The sequence below is a fragment of the Piliocolobus tephrosceles genome, chromosome 8, assembly GCF_002776525.5.
Source record: "Piliocolobus tephrosceles isolate RC106 chromosome 8, ASM277652v3, whole genome shotgun sequence".
NCBI classification, from domain to species: domain Eukaryota; kingdom Metazoa; phylum Chordata; class Mammalia; order Primates; family Cercopithecidae; genus Piliocolobus; species Piliocolobus tephrosceles.
The window spans coordinates 25,687,615-25,700,666 of NC_045441.1; the positions used below are offsets into that span (position 1 = coordinate 25,687,615).

Sequence of the window (13,052 nt, forward strand, 5' to 3'; positions counted from 1 at the left end):
CTTCCCACTCTTATGACATTGTAAGGGGGATGCATTTTTTCCCCCCTTATTTAAGAGAACTTTAGGAGGTAAAGGTAAAATACAAAAGATAATTTTTGTGAATGACATGATGTGTTCACACATGTGATTCAACATTCCTGTTGCACAAGCACACATTTCCTGGGCATGCTTGGGTAAGCCCCCGTATCCTACATGGGATGGAAGGTTAACAGTCACATTTGTCCTTTGCAATGGAAGATCTCTTGGCAGCCATTCTGGGAAAGAATAAGTGCCATTACTGATGCTATTTTTCCAGTGGGAAAAACAGTGCTCCTGGAACGGCCAGAGTACATGGGTTAAGCAGGTCTAAAAGCAATATAATAAATGAGTGAAGGTGAAAATGAAACAGAGGGAGATATATATATGTGTGTGTGTGTGTGTATATATGTATATGTATACACACACACACACACACACACGTTTTTTAACAAGGAGTTCCAACCAATCTTCTTGGAAAAACAATAATTCAGTTTCTTTTGCAAAAGTTCAATATCTTTGAAACTTTCTATTCACCTTATATAAAGCTACACATGTAGAAAAATGACAACTGCCATTTTTATTAAGAAACAGATGGCAAAATCATTTCATAACTTCCTCAGAGTATTAGCATCCGAAGAGATTCTGATGGAGGGGTGTAGAAGTGTTTCTCAATAAAGCCTGTTGGCATTTGGGGCAAGAAAATTCTTTATTGTGTGGAATTCCAAAATACCCATGGCCTTCAGGAGTTGAACAACAGTGGCCACCCCATATTAAGACAGTGTATATGAATTTAGCTTATTGGTCAGGTGGACCATTTTTAATGATCATTGAATTAAACATTTTGGCCATTAATTAATTCAACACTGAACACCAAGTATTTGAGCAGATACTACTTAAAAGTACCTGGAGGATATTAAGACATAAAATCTAGCTCTTGCTTCCAATGATATATTGACTTTATTTGGGAAGACAGATTTAAAAATAAACAACTACTACAGAGCTAGAAGACATTTTCCAAAAAAAATTGAACTCCATGCTGTGGGAGCAGATGTAAAAAAAATTCATTCTGAATAAAAGGGAGATGGTAACTATCTCGCTAAGGTGGCACTTGCGCAAAATCCTAAAGGATAAGTAAAATTTCAACAGGCAGATGGGGGAAGATGTTTCTGGTAGAGGGAATGAGATATGAAAATGTAATTGCACATACAAGAAATGGTGGGCAGTTCAGGTAGAGCCTAGGGTGGGTGCAGGGGAAGATATGGAGATAAAGCAGAAAAAGTATTTTAGATGAATTAAAGATAAATCTGAACATCTTGCTAAGGCCATAAAATTTAATGAGTCAGGCAATGAACAGCCATTGAAGTTTTAAAAGCAAGAATGGGATGGTCAGATCTGTGTTGGAGGAGATTTGGAAGATGGAAAGGTTTCCAAGCTGGGAGATAAGTTGGTGTAACAGTCACTGTCTTAGTCAGCTATTGTCACATTAATGCTGTGTAACAAACAACCCCAACAGGTAAGAAGTTATTCTCACATTCACAGATCTACAGGTCAGCTGAGGTGGCTGTTTCAAGCTCTAATTCTGTGGGCTGACTGGAAAACCTGTGCTCCATATATCTCATTCTGGGACCTACAATGAAGGAGCAGTAGCTACCAGGGGTATGTAGTTCTCATGATGATGGCAGAGGTGCAAAAGCCTAGCTCAATCACTTGAGCAACAGTCAAGCTCCTGCTCGTTTCACATCCATGCACATCCCACTGGCCCAAGCAAGTTCACTTGGCCAAGACAAAAGTCAAAGGGTGGAGGAAATATGCTTCACCCATCAGGAGGTCATGGCAAGGATGTGGAATTATGCTACTATCATGAAGCAGTGAAGAACTGTGACCAGCCATTCAATCTATCACATTGGGGTGAGAGAAGAGGAAGACAGAAACTGAGGCAATGACGAAAACGTAAAGGACCATGTGGTGATTGTACTGACTTTGGCCACTAATCAGTTTCACAAAGAGGGACTAGCCCATAAATTTCTAAGTAGAAACTTACTAGACTGCCAGCTCTACGACAGCAGGAACCATCCTGTCTTGCTCACATCTGTATTCCCAGTGTCTACCACAAACACTGTGTTGTAGACACAAATAAATATCTATTGAAAGAATGAATAGCGTTTGAAGAGTAAGTTGAATAGTGACCCCATTAACCAAGATGTGGAATGCTGATGTGGCTGTGCTGTATGTATGATGGTGGTGAGACAGCAACTTTCAGTACCTTCTAGATCCTAGGCATGGTGCTAGATACTCAGAATAGAGAAAGAGCAAGACACTGCTCTTAGGAAGCCTGACAGTTAGACAACTGCAGTTCACTGAGATGAGTTCTAGGGTATGGGTATTCCTAGGGACACAACAAGAGGGATATCTCAGGGGCATATGAGTGAGTTGTTGCCAAAAGTGATAGCTGCAGGCTTGAGCACTTTCCTAAGGAAGACAGTGGTCTGATTGATATCTGAGCTGATTACCTGCCTAAATGACTTCCTCCTACACAGTTGGCCTGAGCATCCATTATTTTTAACTTTACCAGAATAGGAAGAAAACACATAGAAATCAGAAAATAAAGGGAAGAAGGAGGCAGGGAGAAGAAGAAATTCGGTTTGGAATTATCATCTCTCAAATTCAAGTTTTAATGTAAATTTTTCTCCCTGTGATAACTGCCAAAAAGGCGCTGGAATGCTGGGAGTGGTAGCTCACACCTTTAATCCCAGGTACTCGGGAGGCTGGGGTTGGAGGATTGTGTGAGGTGAGGAGTTTGAGATGAGCATGGGCAACATAATGAGACAACGTCTCAAAAACAAGAAAGAAAAGAAGGAAGGGAAGGGAAGGGTAAGGAAGAATAGGGAAGGAAGGGGAGGGGAGGGAACCACTGCCAAATGTAGACTTACTTTGATACCCTCTTCTGGCCTCTCAACCTCTGTCCTTGCTTCGGCCTTGTTTGACTCAATGACTTGGCTCTATGACTGGTGACAGAGCAGGAGGGTCAGTGTGTGAGTTGAACAAGGCGGATCAGTGTTTAGCTCCTACTTTGAAAATGAAGGCAGATAATCTTGACCCATAAGTCACTGTTGCTTAGATAAAAGAGCACAATTCTGAAAAATTTGCACAGACATATAAGCAATGTAAATTAGAGGTTGAATATGCATATGAAGTTGAATATGCATGTTTAATGATTTAGTCATTAAATATATATTTTAACTACCAAGCACCTAGATCTGGTATTCTGCAGAAAACATCTGGAAATCTCACTTAGGATCTCCTAACTTCTTCAAGCTCTTGTTTTGGAGTCTTTGCAAATAGCTTCCAGTCCCACTCTCTCATTCTGACTGCTTGGTTTATCTTGTCTAGGACCCCTTGTTGCCCTCAATCCTCCATTAATCACAACATCTGGTACCCTCAGTTGGCAACAGGGGGGCACCTATATGACAGCACCTATGTGCTCTTCTGTTCTGCCTTAGGAGACTCATCTCTTTTTAGAAATGTGCTCTCAACCTCCCATGTAACATCACTTACATTGCAATTATGAGATAAATATTTTCTTTTAAATCAGTAAGGACCTGTATTTCATGAGAGATTTCCATCTAATGGTACCCTTCTTAGCTATTCAACTCTGCTTCCTATTTGCCCTTTAATTTAAAATGCCTAAATCTCATCATGCCTTACTTAAAAGGTAGGTAATTTCCTTTTAATTGGACATATACTAATAAAATGGTTTCTGTGCCATTATCAAACCTTTCATATAAGCCATAATGGAATCTGGAATTCAGGTCATGGAAACCAGTTAACAACTCCTACACAGCCCCAATGTATATTAATAAAAAGGAAAGAAGTTTCAGAAGTCACTGAACAGAGTTATGGAAAGCAGTTAACTTCAAGTCATCATTATTCTCATGCTCAGGGATGGTCAGAAATTGAACCAAGAAACTGATATATCTCACTACTGTCCAGCAGAAGAACCAATCAATTATCTTCTCCTCCTATTTGGCAAATCTCAAGTTAGCACATACAAAGAAAGATACACTGGCTCTAGTAAGACTTCAGAAATGAAAAGCACTTTATGCAAAATCTTGAACACAAAGGAACACCCACGAAGTATATTTACTACTGTCAGGCTTATTCAAAACTGTGAGATTTACTCTTGGTCAAAACCATTTTTATAAATGCTCCTGTTATAGAAAATGTCCAGAAAGCAAAACATATTAAAAATGTCTTCAGCTAAAGACAGCAGTCAACCTTTATTTAAGCAGGTTTTAAATAGTTTGTTTAACCATTTTTATGAAAATTACATGGGCTGGGAGCAGTGGCTCATGCTTGTAATCCCAGCACCTTGGGAGGCTGAGGCAGGCGGATCATGAGATCAGGATACCGAGACCATTCTGGCCAACAAGGTGAAACCCTGTCTCTACTAAAAATATAAAAATTAGCTGGGCGTGGTGGTGCGTGCCTGTAATCCCAGCTACTCGGGAGGCTGAGGCAGAAGAATCGCTTGAACCAGGGAGTTGGAGCTTGTGGTGAGCCGAGACTGCGTCACTGCACTCCAGCCTGGCGACAGAGGAAGGCTCTGTCTCAAAAAAAAAGAGAAAGAAAGAAAAGAAAGAAAAGAGAAAGAAAGAAAAAGAAAAAGAAAGAAAGAAAGAAAGAAAGAAAGAAAGAAAGAAAGAAAGAAAGAAAGAAAGAAAGAAAGAAAGAAAGAAAGAAAGAAAGGAAGGAAGAAAAAGAAAGACAAGCAAGCAAGAAAGAAAATTACATGAACAGGGTCAACAACATCCAACTCTTCCTGGATGACTCAAGATTCCTTGCATTCTCCCCTTCCTTATAAAGAGATGCTGCCAGGGCTGTAAATTCAGGGGGTAGAGGGTTGGGAGATGCGGGGTACAGTGCACAACCCCAGGACAGTCCCTGAAAATGGGTCACCCTCTGAGGTCTTCTCTATGTTCTTCATAAAAGCTGCCATGGACCCCATGCAGCTGAGACCACCACGGCAGCACACTTGGAAGTTAAGTCACTACTGGCTGGGCACGGCGGCTCACGCCTGTAATCCCGGCACTTCAGGAGGCCAAGGTAGGTGAATCACCTGAGGTCAGGAGTTCAAGACCAGCCTGGCCAACATGGTGAAACCCCATCTGTAATAAAATTGCAAAAATTAACCAGGTCTCATGGCAGGAGCCTGTAATCTCAGTTACTCGGGAGGCTGAGGCAGGAGAATCACTTGAATTCGGGATGCAGAGGATGCAGTGAGCTGAGATTGTGCCATGGCACTCCAGCCTGGGTGAAAAGAGCAAGACTCTGTCTCCAAAAAAAAAAACAAAAACAAAAAAAAGAGTCACTACTAAGTTAATCACTAAACTTGAGGGAGCAGCTTGTCCACCTTTCCTGAAGATGTTTGCTGTCAGTGTTGCCATGAGCATCCTTTTCCTTTTCAGACGCATTTGGAATCCCGTGTCACCCGGTCTTCTCCCAGCTCTCCATTACTGTGGACTGGTGTTGGCTCCAGGCCAGTGCTGAGCCTGCCAGTTTATCTGCCTGATGCCATCAGGGTGCACAGCCATCCTAGCTGTGGGTAATTTCCTATTCCTATGTCACACTGAGGAATCTGAAGCCGACAGAACCGAGTCCCTTGCACAAGGTTACCCAGCTGGAAGGGGGGCCCTTGGCATTTTTATGTACTGTCCCCAGTCCCCTGCCTCACCTGCAGTATATTTGTTTGTGGGTGGGCTGGGGAGGAGTGACCACAGTGGTCAAAATCCCCTCTATGGCCAAACTAAAGTTCAATGCACTCCCATACAGAGGTATAAAACAATCTGTATTTATGGATATTTGAACAAACTATCTGGGGAAATCAAGGCAGCTCAATTACACTGCACGACCAAGTGCAAATTACTGCCACTTTAGGTTTTGCCTGTTGAGATTAGCACCTCCTATTTGTATAGGGCAATTTGCAAAGCAAACCCAATGACAGCTTAATCCCCAGTGACTCTGGGAAGTATTATTTATTACTACTGCCACTACCAGTTTACAGGTGAGAAGGGATTTGGTGGTTAAAGGACAAGATCAAGGTCAGACTGCTGGTGAGGGGCCAACTGGGACTGCCACCAGATCCTCCTGCTAATTCAGCCTTGGTTCTTGCCTTTGCACCATGCATTCTTGATGAGGGTGTGGGGACATCATCCTTAGGGAGGGCACAAAAATGGTTCCTGGAGGAGTAAATCTTACTCTTTTTACATAGAAGGCACAGTTATACGTACATACACAAAGAGATATACAATATATCTGTAATTACAATTTCGGGGGAGGGTGATTGGGGAAAAATACCTATAAAAACTCTCTAGCGGGGTGATAATGCAAAAGAGAATGAGAAATATTGCTGTATACCATAGTGCTTCCCTGACTTGGCCAGAGTCATGTTACCTGTCATTAATACGTATCTGTTTATGTATGACAATGGGGTATATTTGATCATACACTTATTGAAAATCATAAGTTACCAAAGTCACTTTCCCAGTCTTTCTGCTATCTCTGGATAGTATAACTGACCGTGATGAGGCCTGGAGAGGACACATCTTGATTGCTGTCCAACAGAAAGTGGCAAACTCCATGGAAATAGGTAACACTATCCTACGCGAATAGCTTAAAAGCAGACACACATATGAAACTCTTTGCTACCTATTCAACAGGGAATGCCAAAGAAATAATAATTAAATCTATTCATATAATGCATTTGCTTCTAGAGGAGGTTCCACTGCCTGTGTGGCAAGCCTAAGACCTTTGTGAAACATCAGAAGCCTTTTGAAAAAAAAAAAGCTTGTTAATGGCCTAGACAGTTGAAAAATGGAAAACCTCATTGTACGACATTAGGGCTCTTTAAGACTTCTCCTCTACTCAAATATTCATGTTTCAATTAAAACATACACCTACTTTATTAGCCACATCAGGCCCAGTTCAGATCAATAACAGCAGCACTAGAGGGAATTCTAATGAAGATAAACAACGCTGAGTCCTCCCGGCTTCCCCTGGGCATGGATGCACAAAGCTTCCTTTCACAGCTTGCTCCAAGATATTTTACAGTCACCTGCCTCATGCAAATGAGGAGACTCATGTTTATTCATGATGAGAGTTACAGACCACCTTTCATTCCCTAGGCCAGCTCAGCTAACCAACAGAGCGCCGTCTGCACCACTATGAAGTTGAACTGTCCTAATAAGGGGACTCCTGAATATATAATTGTCCCCTGAAAAGCATGCACAGAAAGTCAGTAAGCTGCAAACAGTTTGAGAAGCAAACACATTTCCCTTTTTTATTCATGTGTTAGCTGCCTTTAAGGTTTTAAACACAATCCCTTTTCTATCCCACACTATAATCCACTAGATGTGACTAGCTGGTGGTTATTTCCTATGAATAATCTTCATAGGGGATTTCTCAGGATGTTTCCTTCTGTCCTGCCACTCTTCCTAATTGAGATTTTCTCCCATTGACTCAGATGAAGCTCACAGCCTGGCCAAGGGCAGCTGCAGCTTTGTTTAATGGGCCTGGGTTCTCCCTATGCACAGTCTCGGCTATTTTAAGGGGTGGTTTTTCATCTGCAAGCCTGAGATTCTAAGCTCTATTGTGTGCGCTTAGTTTATTATGCTGCTGGATAAAGTTTCAAAATAGCGCTTTTACTCTAGAATGATTTCATTTTTCAAATTAGTTTCTTCCACTTTGGTAATCTGAAAGTGTGGCACAATCATCTGATCTTGGCTTATAATGTCGATTTTGATAGCGTCTAAAGCAACACCAATGCTAGGAACAAATATTTTGATGGTTTCTAAAAGGGCTCAATCATCAGTGAAGAGATCTGGGCAACTAGTAATTGTTGGGGAGGACTTAATTCTCATCAGCCATTAAATATGTGAAAATCATGGGACCTGCTGATTTTTAGACTGCTACCGTGTGTTTCACAAGGAAACTAAGGTACCTAATAAAGTTGTTTGGAGGAAGACACTTCCAAAATCCATGAAAATTTCAGCTTAAAGCCTATTTTTGTCAGTTACATGGGTTATTAATTCAGTTCAGAATTTAGTGTGAAATTCATAGCTTACTTTTTTTTTTTAACATAGCCAAAAAATGTCTGTTTGTGAAAAGGGCAATTTACTCCTTTTTTCATAGAAAGGTTTTACCTTTTTCAGTACACTCCACAACTATATATGCCATTTTTACTTCCTCGAAGCCCTTTTTTTTTTTTTTGAGACAGAGTCTCTCTCTGTCACCCAGGCTGGAGTGCAGTGGCGTGATCTTGGCTCACTGCAACCTCAAAGCATTTTTACACTAATTACTTCAATTTATTAGCACCCCACCAAAAGAGAGGGTGATAGATCCTTTTAAAAACTATTATAATTTTTAGATTCTCAGACAGAGCTCTGGAATAGCAGACTCAGGATGAAAACCTGGGTCACACAGGTCAACAAGCATCCTACTCCATCAATGCACGAAATTTATAGTAGCTTGTGATAAGTGTCACATATGTCAATGATGTGGGGTCTATTAACATAAATCACCTTTAATGGTCAAATGTACCTTAATGAAAATACTCATTCATAGCTTTCCCCCTCCCATGATTTAATTAATCTGTGGTGCGGTTGGCCAGTGGGATAACAGGGTTTTCAAAAGCCCACAGGTGATTCCAACGTACAGTTAAAGGTGAGAAACAGTGCTACACAAAGACATATATTTTAAAGTGTATACTCTCATTAGATTTTTTTTTTTTACAGTGGAGTAGTTAGCCACACATGCTTTAAATGAGATTCCTATACCTAAAATATCCAAGTTACTTGTGTCCCCTTTCTTAACCCCGCTCAAAAATGAGGATTTCAATGAAATGATTATGGGGCTACTTGTGTGCTGAGGTATCCAGCTGCAGTTTAGCTCTTCTCTAATGCCCATAAAAATGAATAATGCATGCTCTAAAATATTGGTAATAAAAGACAAAAACATAGAACACAAACTCAATGGCCTGAATCAATGGATTATTCTGCAGAGTGCTATATTGAGAAACTGAAAGAAAGTACTTTTCAAAGCATAAATATTTTAATCACTCTCCAATTCTACTTCTCTTATATAAATAAAAAACATTCCATCTGCTGCTTCCCAAGCCCGGAAGAGCAGACGACAGCTGCTTTTCCAAACACCCTCTTCCAGCAGTGGCATTAACTACCAAGCACTAGATATCTATAAACTGGTGTCCCAAGCAAGGCGGGCTGCAGAAGCTATTCCTGCCTCTGATAGAATCCAGCGTAGTTTGTTGAGCAAATCAAAATTTTAAATTGAGGGGCACTGCTTCTCCAGTGAGGAGCTAAAGAAGGCAGATAGCAAAGCCCTGCTCACAGAGCCCTGGGTCTCAGGGTTGACAAATAAATCCACCTTCCACGCTCTGTTTACAGTGGTAAGAGCCTGAGATGGTGTCCAAGAAAGTTGAAAAGAAATTATGTTTCATGTTGGGCTTCTTAAAGATATTTCTGAATTTGAATGTGGACAGTCAGGGAATAAGAAAAAAAACATTAAATCTACCAGTAATTCACAACCCACATTTGTTCCTAAATTCAATCTCCTGTGCTACCAAGTTAATAACAAGAAGAAAAGTGAACTGATTTAACTTTCAGCTCTTCTCTCTTCTCCAATTTATTATCAGGTAAAGCAGAACAGTGGCTGACAGATGGGCAGCAGGAAAAAATCAGAAAGGCAGTCTTCAAAATGAACTAGAGGCTGTCACACAGGGGCTTCCTTTTTAAAAAGGCTAGTGGAGGCAGAACAGGGACATAAAAGAAAAGGGACATAATTATATCTGTATCTGAGTTGCCACTAGCAGAACTCTGTGACAGGTATTATGTCTACCAGCAAAAAGAAAAACAAACGAAAGGCTCGTCTGTCCGTGTTTCATTAATTTAAACTGATCTACACATCTAAAAATCTAATATAGCTGCAAATCAAATACACACTGGAGTAGGCAGAATAACAGCTTCCCATTGGTGCCTGTGTTCCGATCCTCAGAACCTGCAAATACGTTACCTTCTGCAGCACAGGGGATTGGGGTTGCAGATAGAATTAAGGTTACTATCAGTCAACTTTAAGATGTGAAGATGATGCTGGATTATCCAGGTCCCCCAATGTAATCACAAGATCCTTAAAGGTTTGGAAGACCAAGGCAGAAGAGGGATCAGGGTGATGGGATGGCATGTGAGAAGGACTCAAGCTGTCCTTGCTGGCTTTGAAGATGGACAACAAGGACATAAGCCAAGGAATGCAGGTGACCACCAGAAAGTGAAAAAAGCAAGGAAACAAATTTTCTCCTAGAGCCTCTGGAAAGAAACAGCTCTGCTGCTGCCTTGATTTTAGCCCAGTGAAATCCATTGTTGACTTCTGAACTATGAACTGTAAGATAAATTTGCATTGTCTAAGCTACTAAATTTGTGGTAATTTGCTATATCAGCAACAGAAAAGTGATATACACATGATAGAAATGTAAATACCTGATACATTTTTCTGGTAACATAAGTAAGGCATGCATAGTACTGAGAAAAAGGAAAAAAAAAAAAAAAAAAAAAGCAAACGCAACAAAAGTATTTAATGTAGCAAATTAAAATTCCTTGTCCTTCCCATCCCTGATTTTCCTCTGATATCTGCTCTTGCCTGATGGCTATCTGGATGTGAGGCAGGACCCTCTGGCTCTCGGGCCTGGAGCTGTTTGTCTTCAGCCATAAACTGTCATCCCTACTTGGCAGTAGAGGTGTGACCCCCAACATTAATCTATGATCTGTAAACAACACAAAAAGATGGCATTAGAGCTACAGTAAGAAACTGCACCCAAAACCTGGCTCTTAGGTCTTACTGAAGAGATTTCACAGCTATATAGGCTAATTATGATAAAAGTTTCAGAGTGACACTCTGGGGGGTTTGCTGTCTCCTGCCAGGGCCCTGAACAGGCAAGATGTCTGCCACCAATCTGACCACATGGCCATAAGCCACAGGGACCCTACAGCTATGGTCACCTCCCTCTACCAGCTGTGCCCACCTCCTCCAGCCTGGGGCCTCTGGCTTCCTTTGCTAACAAGGAACTCTTGGTGCTTCATGTTATAAACCGTAACTTCTATAGGATTTAAGTGTCTGAATGCTCATCCCCAGTCAGTCCTCTGCAGAACTTTCATATTTTCTACACAGCTTATCTGTGCCTAGATCAACAAGAATAATATCTGAAACATTATTATTTGCAGATATTATTCTGCAAAAATGCAGAATTTATAATTCAGGAAAAGCAGGATAAATGAGATCTCTCAGAAAGCAGACATCTGATGCCCAAATCTGTAACAGCTGGTGAGGTCTCCTTCTCCTGGAGGAACAGGTGTCCCCAGCTCGCAAAGCTGAAGACTGGATGGCTTTCACACAGCAGCACATGAAAGAGCTGAAATGATCCAGGGCAGAGTGGCCTTAGTCCCTTAGCCAATTTCAAAGACTACTGATTTAACTCTCTTTTTTTGGTTTGATTGAACAAAGGCCTCCCTGCTCCTCCTTCCCTCTTTCCCAGGGATGATTTGCACCTGAATTGCAAAGTCTCTCATAATCAAGTGAAGTACATTTAGGAGGCCGCAGTTACAATCATAAGGAAATTAATGGGCTTCTTTTCTCCACTTTCCTTCTTGAAACGTGCCTGTCCTCCGGCATAGCTGCTCAGACACACAACGGCTCTGGATTGCAGCTTCTAGACCAATGCTCTCCACAGAAGGGCATTACTGGGGTCTATTTCAATGAATTCAATGGATGACCAAGATGCAAAGGACAGATCGTTGGGATGACAGAGATGATATGGCAAGTGAGAACACTGTGCTGAGGAAGAAAGTCAGATTAGGACCTGACTGAAGCTTGGGGTCCTTTTCCTGATTTTCTTTCTTTTCAATTGGTGTTGGTTCAAGATGCCACAAACCAGAAATATAGTGGGAAACAAGGATGAGATGTATATCCAGGGAGGAGGTGACAGGGAGGCAATAACTAACAAGTATATTAACTGCAGGTGAAATTCGGATATTACATTATGCAACAAGCACATGCCCATGAAAGCCCCACAGTATGACTGAGGCCTAGACCCTTCGACTCTTAGTCACAGCCCTTAGTGCTGGGTGAGTGGGCATGGGTGACGAACCCGACCACATTCAGAGTCATCTATAGCAGCAAATTGAAAGTACTAAAGGCTGCAACATGCCATTAGTTATTATTGCTACTCAGGCCTTTATCTAAGGACAAAGATTTTGCTTCTATATGAAAGCATGGATAGTGCTTCTGCTCTCTTTAAGTTGGCCAATGCCCTTCCCTCTGCTCGTTATTCACACACAAATGGAAATGTGAAAGTCACACTCTAGTGAGACATTATGATATAGAAAACCAAGGGACATCTCAGTTCAAAGGATCAAATGCTTACTGTAAACCAAGAAATGTTGCATATAACCTTAATGACTCAGTTCTTTGAAAGAGATCTTTCATTTTAATAAAAATTCTTTTGATACAGCACGGGGCAGATGATCACAACACATCCATAATCCACAAAGAAATCACTGGACTAGGTGCAGCAGTCTTCCTGATCTCATTTGCTGTGTACCAGTCTCCTGGACAGGTAGAGGGAAGGCCCCTTCCCCGGCAGATCTTGCAATATTGACAAGGCATCCCAAACTAATGCTCCGAAAGGAAACGTTCACCTTGATAATGTATCTCAAAAACAACTCTCTGCTGGTGACTCCGGCTTAGACAAAAGGAACAAAGCTGCTCCAAGCTTACCCCCAGAGGGATGAGGTCATCCCCAGCACACAGATTCATGTCTACACAGGGATGTTTGTCTTTCTCCACTCTTGAAGCAACTGTCATTGCAATCTTCCTCATTTCCCCACCTTGCCAAATGCCTTCTGCACACAGACAAGGGACCATGCAGCACGTCCCTTTGGCGTCACGGGAATCCCCTGCCTCTACCCGAGATC

The 13,052-nt window shown here is 41.5% G+C and overlaps 1 protein-coding gene across 4 annotated transcripts in view; it reads right to left on the bottom strand.

Moving 5' to 3' along the window:
- ELMO1 (engulfment and cell motility 1) overlaps window positions 1–13,052 on the bottom strand; it is a 590,246-nt gene that overhangs the window by 148,675 nt on the left and 428,519 nt on the right. The window lies entirely within an intron of this gene.